The sequence below is a fragment of the Microcebus murinus genome, chromosome 21 (genome assembly GCF_040939455.1).
Source record: "Microcebus murinus isolate Inina chromosome 21, M.murinus_Inina_mat1.0, whole genome shotgun sequence".
NCBI lineage: Eukaryota > Metazoa > Chordata > Mammalia > Primates > Cheirogaleidae > Microcebus > Microcebus murinus.
This window is the reverse complement of record NC_134124.1, coordinates 22,958,772-22,976,719: the sequence shown is the minus strand read 5'-3', so window position 1 is coordinate 22,976,719 and position 17,948 is coordinate 22,958,772. Positions and strand designations below refer to the sequence as shown.

The 17,948-nt window shown below is 40.5% G+C and overlaps 1 long non-coding RNA gene across 1 annotated transcript; it reads left to right on the top strand.

The window, feature by feature from the left end:
• Positions 1-641: 641 nt before the first annotated feature.
• LOC105880490 (uncharacterized) lies at positions 642-7,470 on the top strand. Its single transcript, XR_012913927.1, has 3 exons — positions 642-729; positions 857-888; positions 7,387-7,470. It is a non-coding gene; the product is annotated as an uncharacterized LOC105880490 (long non-coding RNA).
• Positions 7,471-17,948: the final 10,478 nt, after the last annotated feature.

Below are 17,948 nucleotides of genomic sequence, written 5' to 3'. Positions count from 1 at the left end.
CATAGTATGCTCCACATTTTTCCAAGTATCTCTTCCTTCTCTTCTTCCAAGAATTTTTACTGATATACAATCAATGTAGCTTTTCTATCTCCTACCCACTCTTGCTTTCCATTATAGAGTTTAAATTAAGTCCTCCTTTCATTTTACTAACTAGATTCTCCACAACAAAAAAGATTCTAGAAGCTAACTTAGCAAGAAATGATCCTTTCCTGCTCCGAAAAAGTGGGAGAGAGGCAACATTGTGTGCTCTCAGGTATAAATAATTTTTGCCCTTATAATACAAGAAAATGTACCTAATTGCATCCTGGGATTTCTTGGGCCCCCAAATGACATCTACTACAGCCACACATGCTGAAAAGTCATGAAGTCCTGGTTCCAGCAAGCCATGACAGGCACTCACGCGCACACCGGAAGTCAGTAAGCCACAACTTCCTGCTTGGTACCGGAAGTGGCGGAGGTGGAAGACCAGCGGCAGGAAAAGGGCTTGGCGAGCGTCCGTGGAAATGGGGGGCTGCCTCTGTACCACATAGCCCTTTCCTGAATCTTCCTAAAAAGCATGCATTGCTGAGAATCGAGACTATTATAGAGATGCTTTTGGCAGATGCTTTCTCCTTCTCTGTTTATCTCATTCGATATTTGAACTTTTTAGCACATTCACTCCGGCTCATTCCCTAACTCGCACGCAAAAACAACAACACAGAAATCAGTGGAGCTATTGCTGTAAGAGATGTAAACATCATTACTTTTCATTTTAATTTTTAGCTGAAAATAACCATTTGCTATGCTATCTTAAAGACTGATGAAACCAAGCAAACCACCTTAGTTTGCTGACTCCCATTTTCCTTACTAAATCTAGGTGCGACTGAAGCCTGCTGTGATTCCAGCTTGGTATGTACTCTGGCTGGGTGAAGATGACACCAAGCTATCTATCTAGAATCCGTTCCTTTAAGAATAGTGGTGATTTTTTGTCCCACAGGGAACTTTTGGCACTGTCTGGAGACATTTTTGGTTGTCAAAACTGGGGGGCAAAGCTACTGGTATCTAATGGGTAGAAGCGAAGGATGCTGCCAAACATTTCCCAACACCTAGGACAGTCTCCCATAACAAAGAATTATCCAGCCCCAAATGCCAATGGTGACAATGGCTCAAGAAATCCTGCTTTAAAAATATTTTGTTTGGTAGCATCATGCGTATGTTCTCTGAGCTCTGGGTAAAGCAGCCATAAATGCTTTACGAGCAGAAATAGCTTGTGTCATCTGTTGTCAGCTAATATAGAGGGGTCACCTCTAATAAGGAGGTGCTTTACAAATCAATCAAAATTTCTTTCATCTGCTATTAGTGCCTATAATACCCACCAGTGGTCTCTCCTTTCGTATATGAATCCCTTTATAAAATTATAATAGGTCATTCATTTACTTAAATGTAATGCATTTACTAAGTACCTACTATGTGTTGGTCAATGCTGTCTGGAAGAGGTTATCTCTCTTAATGTGAATACGAATACGCCTCCCCACCGCCCTCTTGTCCAGTATACCATTAACCATCATTAAATCAGCAAGTCTCTGCAGTTAAACAACGTAGAGTACCCTAAGTAGAGCTGCCCGTATGAAAAGCAGCTTGATTATAACTATATGTACATAACATGGCACATCTACCCTTTACGTTAGTACTGCCCTTAGACCTAGGCAAGCAAAATCCTGTCCTGGGCTTCAAGCTTTAGAAGGTGCCACTTGGACCTTGTCCACAGGGCTATGGAAATGTGCCCATTAGCAGCCTGTGCCATACTGCCTTCTAGGCCACACTCTGCATACCAGGGACACTGGATTTTTCTGCCCTAATGACTCGGAGCCCACTTCCAGAGCCTGAACACGCCTGTTGTCTAGTCCGTTCTCTGGGGAACACATGCGTAGACTTCCGTATCACCAGCCTGAGCCAGGGAAGCTGCTGGGGTAATGGACTAAGACTAGGGTATATATATATATATATATATATATATATATATATATATATATATATATATATATATGGTGTAAATGAAGCCTTTCCCAATGTAGACAAATTGGATTCATGATGAGAAAGGAAGGGGATCCAGGCCCAGGTGCTGTGAGTCAACTTTCTTTGCTTTTCCATTATCTGATACAAATTCCAAGGAGTCAAAGAACTGTAAATTATAAGGTAGCCTTATAGGATGTTATAAAGGTAATAACAGGAGAAAGTATTTTATTTCCTACGTAGCTGGATTTATCCCTTAAATATTTGGACATATATGGTATATGGGTCTCCATTTTTACACTTGCTTCAAGTCAAGGATAGAGTTGATTTGAAAGGGGTGTGTGTGTGTGTGTGTGTGTGTGTGTGTGTGTGTTGTGGAAAACACCATTTTCTGTGTGCAGAATATCTGAGGATTCAGGGCACACCTCTCCCAAGTGGAATCACACGGCAGACTGGTTCAGAAAACTCAGTTTCAGCTGCTTTCCATGAATACTGTCAATCTTTCGGGGACTGTGTTTTATGTGTCCCAATTATAAGTCAGCCCATCTTAAACTTATTGGCAATTTTTGTATGATGAGGCAACTGATGAACCAATAGAAAATTATGTTTCCATAATTAGTTTGCTGAGTCAGAGCTAATAGAAGGAAAGAAGCAGGGGACAGGAAAAATTTTGTAGCTAACATAGGAATAGAGACAGGAGGGGAGTCCAGAGAAAAGCAAAGATGCTCCTTTGGGGAGGAAGTGCTCTGAGTAATCAGACTGGTCACTTAATGAAAGAGGGGAGGAACTGGGTTGGGGTCAGAGGCCTGGAGGACAGATGGGCACCAAAACAGAAGAAAATAATAAACAAACAAAAGTCAAACTACCTCCTTTCCCTCCCATTCGGCTCATCGTTTCAGAAGGCTGCAGAAGGCGTGAAACCACAGAGCTTCGTGTTCTTTATAGAAGCGCTTTTGACTTTGGGCAAATTCCTGAACATCACGTCTAAGAAATGGGGTCCTCTGTGCCCCAGTTCTATCTTTAGTTCTGGAAAAAAAAAAAGAGAAGAACTTAAAAAGATGTTATGCTTGCATCCGATACGGCAAAAATGTTCAGGATTTCTTTCATTTCTTACCTCTCGGGAGGCGACACAGACTGAGCGCCAGGGAGAAGATGCCACGCTATGGCTCCTACAGACAGACTCTGCTCTCTCGCTCAGAGGGAGGGTCCGAATAGGGGCTCCTGATTATTACAATGGGTGAGGGCCTATTTACAAGGTGCCTGGGGAGCTCTTCTTTAGGAACAAGCCCAGCCCAGAAGGCTGGTGACATTCGGTGGCTTACTCACACAGCTCCCACCTCTAGCTGAAGTCAGCGGGAGTCAGTTTTGCACCTGGCCAAAGGCGAGGGGTGGCCGCCTGAGTGACTGCCTGCCTTTGTTTCTCCTTGGTGGCAGTAGCCCATGGACAAGCATGGTTGCAGGAAGGGAGGACAGAGGCCCCGGCACGGAGGTTTCTAAGCCTCTTTCAAGTCCAAGGTCTGCCTGGGAAAGGGCTTCTGTGCTTAAGCACAAGAAAAGGTATCTTTCCAAGAAAAAAATTATACAGCTCAGAAAGTTAGTCATTAATGTAATGGTCTGAATCTACAATGAGAAAAAGATTGAAGCTGACATGATTTTTATCTTTGATATTATAGCTTCTGAAGTTGAGACGTAATTACGTATGTTAATATTACATCCACTCCATATTCGGTGAAATTTTTTTTTTTTTACGACTCTTTCTTAATTAATCTTCCTTCTTCCCCCTCTCTGTTCGCAGTGCAGGCAAACAGTCAGGGGTGATTCGAAAAGAACACAGTTAGGAATCAGGAAACCCTGGGTTTGGATTCAGATGGGTGCTTGACTTCAGGCATTTAGTGAATAAACAATGAAAACAGTGACTAATGCCTGTCGAGAGTAGGATGTTGAACCAGGCACTATGTGAAGGTTTCACACACTTACTCTCATCGAATCCTCATGCAACTCAGTTGGATATGGACTATTCTTGTTTCCGTTTTGGAGGTGAGGAAACTGAGGCTCTCAAAGTAGATGCACCCATGGCCCAGGTTGCTTGCACACAGCAGATTGACCTCTGACCTCTGTACTTTGTGAGCTTTTGGCCCAGATGAAGGTGGGCTGGCTGCAGGAGTGGCGGTGGGAATGACGATTTTCACTGCCTCATAAATCATACCACTTCCTCCCTCGCTCACCTTATATCTTAGCAGTCGAGGGCTGCCATGTATGTCTGGCTCCTTCTCCCCCACCTATAACCCCCCAAGGACCAAGTAACCAAAAACATCAGAAAAGCAATAACAAATTTCTCTCTGCTCTTCCCTCTTCGGCAGAATCCAGCAGTCCCAGAGTGCTAGAGAGAATTACAAAAGCAAGGAAGCCACAGCAGCGGCCACTACCCTTAAAATACAGACACCTCAGAGAGATGCCAAGTGCAAATGACAAAGAGCTGGGGCGCTGTCCCCAGCCCTCAATTCCCCCAGCAAACCTGGGCTCTAAGATGCAGATTGTTGAATCCTTGCATCGCTGGAGGGTTTTTGAGTTGGCTGTCCTCTGATATTTGATAATAACAATAGAGTTATGAAGATCAAATAAGATTACATTTATATGGAATTCTCAGTCCTCGGTCCAAATGGCATAAAATCATCAACCTTATCGCCATCCTTGTTATTGGGTTTTGAGGCTGATTAGGATTTGGATAAATGGAGAGGAGAAAGAAGAGCTTTCAGGGAAATGGGGCAGAGTAAGTGAAGACTTATAAAGTATTTGTTGTGGGATACCTACAGTAATTGATTGATTAATTTAATTAATTTATCCTTTTGTTCAACAAGCATTTATTGAGCATCTACTATGCTCCAGACACTGTGCTAAGCACTGATCAGAGGATAACGCAAATAAGAGTCCTACAATCTCATGGAAAACAGACATTATATAAATTCAATGGACAAATTAATATATGAGTATAAGTTGTGATTGATATGTGCTATGAGGGGAAATAACTTGGTTTGATGAGGAAAAAATGACAAGGGAGCAATTTATAATGGGTGGCCATTTGGGTAAGTCAAGGATGGCATTGGTGGGCAGGAAGTTTAGGAGTTTGAAACCCAGAGGGTGAGCAGGAGTCAAGGAGTCAATGAACTGGGGAAGAGTGTTTAAGGCTTAGGGAACAGCCTGTGCAAAGCTGCTAAGTCAGGAAGGTGGAAAGGAGAGTCTCAGGAGGGTGGGGAGGAGAGAGGCAGACATGGAGGAAAAGAGGTGAGGCTGGATGTTCGCCCATCCTTTTCCCTGTCTCTCTAACTTCTCCTCTCTTGTCTGAGTTGAGCTTCTCATCCTGAATACAGATTCCTGAAGAGAGGTGCTGATTTATTTACTGACTTCAAATGTATAATTGCAAACTGCAAAAAGCACTATGCAAAGAGAGTTCCATCAGATTTCCCCAGACCCTTGCTCTCACTGACTTGGCTTGGCTCTGCAGAATGTTGATCCGCGTTTGGTGTTGCTCTTGACTCACTGGTGGCGGCCAACACTGTCCCCCTGTCTCCTCGAGGTGGCTGATGAGCAGTAAGCCAATTCTTCAGGTGCATAAGGGAGCCAGAGAGTTAAAGAGATGTTTTGACGAATTCTCAAATTTCCATACAAAGACAATAGTAGCTTTCTAAATTATCTATCTGTAAATCTAAATTTTCCTTATAAACAATTTGGAGACAATCTCTCTCTCTCTCTCTCTCTCTCTCTCTCTCTCTCTCTCTCTCTCTCTCTCTCTCTCTGTCTCCCCCTCTCACGTTTGGAAAATACTTTAAAGGATTATAAAACTCCAAAATCCTTACAATCAATGGGTAGAGGGTCGGAGGCTTTAGTGGCACAGTCTCTTGAGAATGGGCAAGAAAGAAAGAGTCGGAATAAGTGACAAAGTGGTAGAGGGTGGCTGTTGTGCTTTGCATGAGGTGGGTGTGGAGTGGCCCGGTGGGGTGGGGGTGGCCCTTCAAGGCCCCAAACAGTAACAAAACCACAGCCTCTAACTTTGGACCACTGAAACACATTTTTATTACTTCTTTTTGTAATTGCCCTGAATACATTCCTGTTTTAAAAATACATTCCTGGAGCAGTCAGAGTAAAATGTGAAATTATCTCCCTTTCTATCCACCCCCCACCCCCAATCATTTACACTCCTCATTCCAAGAACAGGGTGGTAAATGCCTTTTCATGTGTTTTTAAACCTACATATATACATATGCATGTATGTCATGGACAAAACTCACCTTTCTCAGTTAACATGACTTGGAGCATGTGCTTCCCGAGCACGTGAAGATTTATCACATGCTTTGTATAGAGTAGAGGTGTCTGCCATAGTGCTGTGTATACCCTGAGACAGGGTCCAGGCAGAGACAGAGCAGAACCAAGGGGAGGGGGCAGGGCTTTGCCAGTAAGTGACAAGAATTTATATTTATTTCCATCTTTGTTAGGCGCCAAGCTGTATTAGAATAACAATAGCTCTATTCATTTAGCAAGCCAAGAAAAAATGCAAAGAGCTTTGCACGTACTATTCCTTAAACACGTATAACAACTCTGCAAAGTAGGGACTATTAGTATTCCCATTTTATGGATGATAAAACTGAGGCTCATTCAGACATTAAGGAACTTGCTGGAGTTCAGGCAGCTATGATAGTAAGTGATGGAGACATAGGTAGGTCTCAGGTAAGTCTTCTTAAGTCCAATGCTCTTGCTCCTAACCACTACACTTTAGCCCTTTTCTACAAGCATATCCAGGTCACAGGGGCTTTTTAAAAAATGTGACTCTTCATTTTGGTTCCCAAAGACTTTTTCAAGCAAGTGAACCGTGTCCATCGGAAGCCACCAATTGTGACTGGCTTATTCCCTCTCCGGCTTGCCCTATAGTCCTTTGCATTCTGTGAACAGGAGTGTTCACACAGCTGTCCTTACACCCCAGCCCCATCACTGGTGACTCCGCAGGGAGATGCCCAGCCAGCCAGCAAGCACCGGGCGGGCGGCTTCATGGCTGGGAAAGGTGAGCCGAGACGAGGCGGTAACAGGCCCGTCAAATGCAGTTATTGGAAACTGCACTCATTAGAATACTGTAATTGGTTCCCGCAGGGCATTGGAGGTTAGTGCACAGAGGAGACGGGGAGGAGGGGCCGAGGGGGAGTGCACTGTATGGATTTTGTTTTCTCTCTTAGCTTGTCTCTTCCAAGGAGGGAGCCTTGGCCAGCCTGGGCTCACGGTGGGGGCTGGTGACCATGGCCTGGGTCTGTGGCAGGGCTGGAGTCTTCTGTGGCCTGTCTCTGCCATCCACCACACCACCCTGCTTCCCTCTTGCGCGCTTTCTGTCCTCCACTTACCTGCCTTCAGGAGCCTGGGGGCCTCATCCCACCCCCTTTGCCAGGGCAAAAAAGCTACTGATGAGCACATTGGAAGAAAGATGTTGGGACTCGATATGACACCCCTCACACCCTGAGTGTGGCCACCACGATTTGCCAAAGAACTTAAAGCAAAGGGCAATGCTCAACCCAAAGTTGCACAACTCTAACGGGAAACCGGGGCACCAGCAAAACTCAAGTCACCACCCAGGTAATAGATTGACACTTCACGCCGCCCGAATGTCAAGCTGGACTCTGCCATCAGGGTGTCCACTGCCTGTCAGGGTGTTCCTTATTCTTATGGGGAAGGAATAAGGGGAGGCAACTTGCCACTCCTCTGGGTTGAATTCTTTTTCTGAACAGCCGTTCTATTTGTAGGTCAACACAACATATGATCTCCTGACACCAAATTCAGCCCTCCCAGTATGCTCTACCCTGCCTTTTTGAGACATTTGGTGGAGGGGATTATATCTTTTATACTCAGAAGTTAGGAACTTCCTAAGGAAGGAAACTGGAGCTAGAAACGTCCTATGTGCTGATCTGGACATGGCACCATGGTTTTTATGCACAGTAAAATTGATTAAGCCATATACTTAAGATAAGTGCTTATTATACTTCGTGTCTATCTCGATTTTAAAAAGTAAAAAAAGTAAATACTTGTCCATTGCCAAAAACATTGGCTCTCAGAATTTTATCTTGTAACCAATATTTTCCTGAAACTCTCTCTATTTGCTGGTAATACCCTGGCCCTCCTCCTCACCTAGCCAAATCCTGTGCTTTGCTGAGGGCCAGGAGAAGGCAAGCTTTTAAAAGAAAATCTGACTCTACTGCCCAACCATGTTGTTCACTACTTCCCGAACAACTTACAGAGGCTGCTGTCAGAAGCAGAGAAGGGCCCAGAGTTATGGGACCTAAGGCTTGTACAATTTGGGGAACCCTTTATGAAAGAAAGAATACAAAATTACGAATACAAAATGAAGTTACAGAAGGGAGACTGAAAATTCAGGACCTTCCTGCTGTCATCTCTTGATGTAGTTTATCAGAAATGCTTATAGAAAAATGCTGTTTGCTTGCGACTGGGCTTCTCCTCTGCACCTAGAACTCTCACTAGCTCCCAGTCAGCACCAGGAATGCACAGGGGACAGGCAGGTGAGAGGGGCTCCCTGAGGTTCAAGTTTCAGAGCTTTCTGGCAAATCTGTCTCAAGTCATCACATACATGTTAGCATGTCATGTTAGCCTAGTTTGAGTCGAAACTTCTCTGTTTCATGCAAACAGCCGGCCATTCCCGGTGGACTATAAAATCCTGCTGTGCAAAAACCACGGCTTCCCGTTGCTTTTATTCCCCTCCGAGTGCATACGTCAGCGTCTTGGATAGGATGGACTCTCCACGCTGTTGAGATAAATGTTTTGGGGGAGGGAAAGGGACTCTCAAAGACAGGTGGTAGTGAAAATGGGGACCGGTAAGTCATCAGTTGGACTAAATGGATTCTTTCTATGTTCCCACTGTCCAGACTCTGATATTCGCTCCACGCTACACTGAAGTGAACATCTTTTAAAAATTGGTTTGACTGAAAATTAACCTCGGGCCATATGAAAAGTAAGAAATAGTCGGGCACGGCTGAGGCAGGTACAGTCAGTTCCCTAGTCTGACTTCCTTTCTGCATGACATGAAGGATTCTACAGAGAAGAAGGAAGAAAAGAGGAAATAATGGAAAGAGGGAAGAAGGAAAGAAAAGGAAGAAAGAAATGAGGAATAAAGGAAGGGTCTTATAAAAACAAAAAAGTAGGAGATTAATGGAAAAAGAATACTTAATAAAGCTCTCTTGGGCTCACACTCTGTCTTTTTTTTTTTTTTTTTTTGAGGCTGCTGTATTAAATTAAAGTCATACATAGGTTTCAAAGGAAATCACATTTCTGCAGTCTGGTGAGCCCACCTGACAATGCACGCTAACAGAATTGTAAATGTAAAGGGTAATGCTTGTCAGTGCCTGACAGTTCTAAATGGCCTTTTAGTTCAGTACGCAGAGCTGTCATAAAAAAACATAAAAATGCATATGCAGACAGCTGAAACTGCTATGCACATCATTATCTGCAAATGGTATAAGTATCCTGAACAAAAGGCCTTCCAGTTTAAGGACATGCATAAGACATTTCTCTGCCTCCAGCTTTAAAACAAAGTGCTGTCAAGAAAACAAGATTCCCAGTGCCAGAACTGAGGTTTTTCTGTCAATCAGAGAGGTGCTACATTTGTACATATTTTTCTGACCCTGCATATGAGAAGAGCATTCTTAACAGATGTGTATTTAACTTCTGGCAGCTACATCTGTTTCTTCTGCATTTTCCTTCTTATTTCTTTATCATTGTTCTAACAGGCCACAGCAGAGGGGCGTTTTATTGTGTGCTTATTTTTATCACCCTATCTTTGCTTTTTTTCCTTCACTCTCCTCTGTCTCCTCTTTCCCTGAAAGCATTTTTTCCTTCCATTTTCTTTTTGTTTTTTTGTAATCCAGGAAGCCCAAAGGAGCTCTGGTTTGGTCTCATGGAGATCAAATTGGTGGAGATGTTTGTTATTCTTTCCCTAAACAGTGATATATTGTCTACCCTTTAAGGATTGAAAGTTCCTTGAGGGCAAAAGCAATTTTTATAATGTAGTAGTCTGAAACCTAGTTGTACATCAGAATCACATGAAGAACTTGTAAAATTCTCATTTATTGGAACCCTCAAGAATGACTTTGTGAATTAGAGACTTTAGAGTTGAGGCCAGGGCATTTGTATTTTAAACAAGCATCCCAGTGGTTATCATGTTTTCATTCATTCAAGCATACATTGGAAAGCATTTACTTGGCATCGACTCTGTGGCAGTCATTGTTCTAAGCACTGAGGATATAAGTATGAACAAAAAGACAAGCTCCCCAACCTCAAACAGATTGTATTCTATTGAATCAGACAGGCAAATAAACATAAACAAATGAATAAATATGATTGCTATAGAGAGTGACAAATATCTAAAAAAAAAAAACAAAGCAAGTCTCAGGTTACAAAATTAATGTACACGAATCAGTAGCATTTCTATACACAAATAAACAGTCAAGCTGAGAGTCAAATCAAAGACTCGATACCTTTCACAATAGGTACAAAGAAAATAAAATACCCAGGGTTACACTTAACCAAGGAGATGAAAGATCTCAATGAGGATAACTATGAAACACTGAGGAAAGAAATTGCAGAGAACACAAATAAATGGAAAAACATATGTAGTATCTTGGTGATGGATTGGTAGAATCAACATTGTTAAAATGTCCATACTACCCAAAGTGATTTACAGATCCAGTGGAATCCCCATCAAAATGCCAACATCATATTTCACAGATCTAGAAAAATTAATTCTATACTTTGTTTGGAACCAGAAAAGAGCCCAAGTAGCCAAAACAATCCTAAAAAAATGAACAAATCTAGAGGTCTCACATTACAAGACTTCAAACTTTACTACAAGGCTATTGTAACCAAAACAGCATGAAATTGGCACAAAAATAGAGACATATACCAATGGAACATAATAGAGAACCCAGGTAGGTAAATAAACCATCTACCTACAGCAAACTGATCTCTGACAAAGTGGACAGCAATACTGGCTGGGGAAATGAAGCCCTATTCAATAAGCAGTGTTCAGAAAATTGGATAGCCACATGCAGAAGAATGAAACAGGACCCCTGTCTCTCACCACTCAAAAAAAATATTAATTCAAGATGGATAAAAGACTTAAATATAAAGCATGAAACCATAAGAATTTTAGAGGAAAATGTAGGAAATGTAGGAAAAACTCTTTTAATATCAACCTAGGTAAAGAATTTATGACTAAGACCCCAGTAGCAATCACAGCAACAACAAAAATAAATAAATGGAATTTGGTTAAAATAAAAAGCTTCTGCACAGCTAAGGAAATAATCAACAGAACAAACAGACAACCTACATAATGGGAGAAAATATTCTCAAGCTATACTCCAATAAAGGGCTAATATCCAGAATCTACAAAGAACTCAAACAAATCAGCAAGAAAAAAACAAACAACCCCATTAAAAAGTGGGCAAAAGACATGAACAGAAGCTTTTCAAAAGAAGATAGACAAATGGCCAGTAAACATATGAAAAAATGCTCAACATCACTAATTGTCAGGGAAATGGAAATTAAAACCACAATGAGAGATCACTTTACCCCAGTTAGAATGGCTTTTATTAAAAAGTCCAAAAACAACAGATATTGGTGTGGATGCAGAGACAAAAGCATGCTTATGAGCCATTGGTGAGTCTGCAAATTAGTACAATCTCTATGGAAAACAGCATGCAGATTCCTCAAGGAACTAAAAGTAGACCTACCATTTTATCCAGCAATTCCACTATTGGGTATCTACTCAAAGGAAAAAAAAAGTCATTTTATCAAAAAGACACTTGCACTCAAACGTTATTACAGCGCAATTCACAATTGCAAAGATGTGGCATCTTTGTTCACCCAAGTACTCATCAATTCAAATGTGGGATATGTATGCCATGGAGTACTACTCAGCCATAACCAGGATGAATTAATGCCTTTAGCAACAATTTGGATGGAACTGGAAACGATTTTCCTAAGTGAAATATCACAAGAATGGCAAAACCAGCACTACATGGACTTTCTATTAAACTAGAACTAACTGATGAGCATACATGTGCAAAGAGGAATGTAAAATTTAGTGGAAATCAAACAGGGGACAGGAGAGAAGAGGAGAGGAACCTACTTAATGGGTACAATGAACACTATTTTGGTGATTGGCACACTTATTAGCTGTTACTCAAGCATTACAAAAGAGATCTATGTAACCAAAACATTTGTACCCCCTTAATACTTAAAAAAAATAAAAAATAGGGCAATGGAGCAGAAAATGGTGTCACCCAGTGTGGATAGTTCACATGTGGAGGTGAGGAAAGTCTTCACTGAGGTGCTGACAGCTGACATGAGACCTGAGTGATGAGGAACAAATTGGGAGATGGCCTGTGAAGATCATTATCTCATTTTATTCTTTCAACAGAATTAAAATTATTATCATGAACTTATGAATAAGGAAAGTGATACTTATAGGCATTAATGACTTGCCCTAAATTACACAGCTAGTTATGTAGCTAAACTGAGATTCACACCCCTGTGCCCGGTAAGATGTGGGAGAATCAACTTCAAGCTTTATTTCTATTTCCACATCAATTGAAATCCTGCCCCAACTTTAGGATCATCCTGAAGTACAATCTTTTCCTTCCATCATCTAAGATGCTCCATCAATGCACCTATCCAATTACCAATCCATCCATTCTTTCTCTATTCATCCAATATATATAGGATGGTCATATTCCAATACAGGTCATAGATAGGATACTCTACTACTAATAATTATTTAATTATTTAAATAATAATAATCATTTAATTATTTAATTATTGGTGATCCCACCAATGATCAATGACCATTTCATTGTTGGAGATAAATAATAATAATTATTTAATTATTATTAGTAGAGTATCCTATAATTTCCCTAATTAGCTCAATTTGAACTCCATTACTTCTGAATTCTTGAGATTTGGACCACAAAAACTGATTTCTATTCAGGTTGCATATGTGGAAAATTCTAAAGAAGACTTTAAGCTTCTTAGACCACAGGCCACATTTTACAACTCTGCAAGTTTCTGATCCATTGAGGATGTTCTTCAGTCTCTTTCCCAAGTTTCTGAGTCTTGGGTTGAAGGCTTAGAACATCTAGATGAGTTAAGAAGAGACATAAAGACCTTTAATAATGATTTCCCACCAATGATCAATGACCATTTCATTGTTGGAGATAAATAGGAGCATAGGACTTGGAAGACAATGTATTCAATTGGCTGAAAGTCTGGGACCTGGCATCAGAGAAATTAATATCCCTTGTACTAGCAGTGACAGTGGACAAACCATGAAGCCTTGGTTCACTCAACTTAAAAATAGTGTGAACCAGAAGACTTAGATGAAAGAGTTATTGTGAAGTTAAATGAGATAAAGCATGCATGGTGCTTAGTACAGTGTCTGGCTTACAGTAGGCATTCAGTAAGTGCTATCCATTGCTGTTATTATAATTATTACTTTCCATGATAGGGTAGAACACTGCCATGTGACAAACTGGACCAATCACCAGAGCTCTAAACATCTGTTTCCCCTTACCTTGAAAGACATGAGAAGTACAACCCCGCCCATATGCAACATGCCCAGTTACCCTCTGGGCCCTCTCTAAAGAAGACATCACTTTTTATACCATGCCATTTTTTATACCATGAAAATACCACTGTATTTTCTTCTAATAGAACTTACATCTTCTAGCCATTATAAAAAATAATGCTCTCCTGCTCCATCTCCTGGGGTTTCACTCTTGCTAAGAGCAATTGCTTTTTATTGAATGTGCAATTTTGTTGCTATGGAAAATATATTGTGATTAATGAGACCCTGTGACCAAGGTTACTTGGGACAGGCGTGGACTGGTTAGCACGATGTCCTTACTTTTCACAGTGCCAAAGTTAGCTGCAGGAAGAACTGCATTGTCAACCCCATTAGTAACCCCTGGAGAGGATGTAGTTAATAAAAGGGACTACTTTGTTGTGTAGAATTGTGAAAATATTTTTAAAAACATGGTAGTTTAACAGGTCTAGTGCGACGGAATTTATAGGATACGTAATTTTTAATTGCAGAAAGGAAAGAACAAGTAACAAAATGAATAGGAATCCATGAAATTCGCCATATAAGTGGGATTGGTTCATATGAGAAATTTCTGTAATTATAACTGTGTGAAAAATAAATTATATATATAATTTAAAATTTATATATAAAATGTGTGTTTATATATTTTATATGTACTTTATATACATACATATATACATATCTCTATATATAATTTTTAGAGTTGAAAGAAGTTCAGAAGTCCAGTATAATCTTCCTTGTGGGGAGAAATATATCCCATAGTATTTCTTTTTTTTAATATCTCTTTTTTTTTTTTTTTTGAGACAGAATCTTGCTCTGTTGCCTGGGCTAGAGTGCCATGGTGTCAGCCTAGCTCACAGCAACCTCAAAGTCCTGGGCTCAGGCGATCCTCCTGCCTCAGCTTCCTGAGTAGCTGGGACTACAATCCACCAAATTTTCCAAAAGAAAATTCTGCCAAAATCTTAACTGAAATTTAGATCAACTATATTTATGTCCCTGTGATCTCTCACTGTGATAACACTATTTTTTAAAAAGGAAATAGTTTAGGCTCCTCTGTTTCATTCTTGGTGAACCCTTGTTGGCTCTTACAAATCACCACATTCTTTGCTCAGGCTCCAAAGCTTCTTTAGTCAATGATCTGAGAATTTTGGTCAAGTGTACTTAAAATTAAGTTCTTGTCTACAGTTTCCAGAATTCATTTTTTTTTTAAAAGTCATACAACTGTTTATTTGCCTCTAGCATTCTGGCATAGATTTTATTCCTGAAAGAGCCTCAAAGATTACACACAGCTTTGTGTAACAACATAATATAGGATCTACACCCCACACCCCCCCCCATGTGATTCTCCCCCTCCTGTGATTCTCCTCCTCCTCTCTTCCCTAGTGGTCTTGGAAGAAATAACTTCCTCTTCGCCTATAGGAATCTTTAGCTCTTCTGGCATTTTGGTTTTCACCTGCTAAGTTGAAGTAGCTCCTTTCCTCTTCCTCTTCATGCTCCAGACATGAGCCTGAAAACAAGACTTCTTGTTTATTGAAGCATGTGCTGCAAATATACACCCACTATAAGGCCAGCCTTCATCCAGTTTTGAAATAAGAAGTATGAGATACAGAGACAAGGATTTCTGTATGGAGTCCTGAGTTCTGGTCTTAGCTGGGCTATTAATGTTGTACTCTGACCCTTGGGCAATTATTGAACCATTTTCTGCTGCTGTTCTTCTAAGAATTTGGACCATTATTACCTCTGCCACTGAATTTACAGGATGGTTGAGAAAATCAACAGTAGAAAATCCTAGTGGAAAAATGTAAAGTGCTTCCTTGATGTATAAAGGTTAAAATAATTCAACCTTAGAGTTCAAGCCTGGAGCTGTGCTCACTGGCCTTCCACTATTCTCTGCCTTGATTTTGGTGTCCTTGCCCTCATCTTGCTCTTCAAGCTGATTCCAACCTCACTTTGCTCCTATTTTTTTGGCCTGGAACTTCCCCAGTTACTGTTCCCTCCTCCTAACACACTCCCCTGTACGTTCTCGGCAAGATGATCACTGACTAATTGGGAAAACAATCCAAACTTGTGGGGGAAAGGGTCATAACATGTTCCCTCTCTGGGCACCAAATAGCAATCCCTGGACCACCATGGAAGTTATGTTCCTGAAAATTACCAGGGTTGTCAAATCTGTGCTTAGCAACACCAAGGTCTTCTAACAAAGAGGAGATTGGGGGGAAGCGGCCTTGCCAGTAAATGTGTTTATATACACTTTTGAAACACAAAAAGAGAAGATTCTAGAAAGTATCTACATCTAGACCACATTCATTTATGTTTAAAACCTGCTTCTATCACCTTACATAAATGCTTATGAAATAGTTCTGTCAACTTCTAAGGCAGATTTTTCCTCTAGTTTTCTATCATGCAAAAATCTCAATTATCTAAAATTGGAGTCACAAACTGAAAGCCCATTTGCTGAATCTGGCTCAAGATATTTTTTTCTCTCACACAATCTTTAAAAATTCTAAAATTTGAATGTCCTTCGACAGGATTCTTTTCTAATTGCCCCAGTCTACACCACTCTTTATTGTTGCTCCTGTTGATATTTGTATATTAATACAAAGATCACAGGCCTAGGAGCCAGAAACCTTAGGGGAAAGTTCTACAAAGACATCAATTAGAAACAAAATGTTTTTTTCTAGCTGCCTTCTATGCTAGTGATATGAGCCGGGTCTCATTTCTTCTCTCCAACCCTAAGTTTCTTTTGTATAACGAAGGTACTACTCTCTTTTCTGCCAGCATTAGAGGAATGATGTGAGGGTCACATAAACTAATGCCTATGAATTACCCTATAAAGTATACTACAAACACATAGTATGTAACGTAGCAGCTCCTGGCAAGCACAAGATGAACTTCCCTCTATGCACACGTATGCAGGTATCTTGCATTCCTACCATCATCTGCCAACCGAACTTTGTGAGTTGAAGAAATATAGGAGAAAAAGACAAAGGGTCATTTCCCTTGATCGTTAATGCCCTGTATGGATTCTATTTATATATGACTGTCTATAATTTTTCAGTCTAAACATTACTCCACACAGTTGCTTAATGGCCCTTTTATCTTCCCTTTAATCACATGTAGGACTTCTCACCATTCCCCCATTAAAGTTCCCATTTGCCTCTTTGATCATTCTCCTGATGTTATTTGGATGCAGAGCTGCATAGAACATACACTGTTTCTGGACTAGCTGATAGCAATTGAGGCCAAATGTACCAAACAGCCAAGTGAAAAGTAGAAAAATCCTATTATTTCAACTACACGAAACACACGTGCTTGTATACATTTGGGCACAAAACATACACACTTAGATGTAGAACAGCAACAAAAATGACACATTCGTTGCTATGTTGGAGGGAATTTCACTAGCACAGTAGCTCCCAATCTGTCTTAAAGAGCATTTTTTTAAGAAAAATATACACACTTGGACCCCAATACCAAAGATTCTCGTGTGATTTGTCAGTGGTGTCTAGACATTCGTTTGTTTCAGAAAGTTCCCCTCCTCAAAGTGATTCTAATGAATAGTTGGTGTTGAGTACACTACTATAGGAATAAATCTTGGAGCCGGTCTTGTCTTAAATACTACTGAGTCTCGGCTTGTGTAGCTCAATAAAAGTTCTTTCTTTTTTAATACAGACATTCCCTGAAATTACAAATGTTAAAAATATGCTCCCTCAAAAAAAAAAAATGCCACTGTCATGAATCGGTCTTAGAGAAATACAACTCTAATGTGCAAAGACAGAGGTTCACAGTGACACTGTGAGTAGCAGTGAACAAATGGAAGCCATTCAAATGCCTGTCAATAGAGGATCAGTTTGAAAAGGGCACAGCCAATACAACGAAACACTATACAGTCCTTAAAAATAAGTCTACCCTGACACACACACAAAAATACCCAGAGTCCATTTTTAAATGAACAAAAGCAAGTTGTAGGCTATACATACATTTTTTGGTAACAAACTCTCACCCTCAAACGAAACGACCATCACAAATTGTAGAATCTCAATAAGTGGTTCTTGAATTAATAGAAAAAAATTCTAGACAGACGAACATCAAGCTATTTAATGGCTACTCCTAGGAGTGAGACAAGATCAAGAAAGTGATTTTTTCACTTTACATTCCTCTTTAGTATTTAAATGTTCATAAACAGAATATATCACGTTTCTACTTTTTTAAAAGAGAGGAAACATATTTGCCAGCCACACCCTCTCCCCTCACACAAAATGCCTTCCAACCCAAATGTTAATCTGGCTGTTTTAAAACAACAACAAAAAAA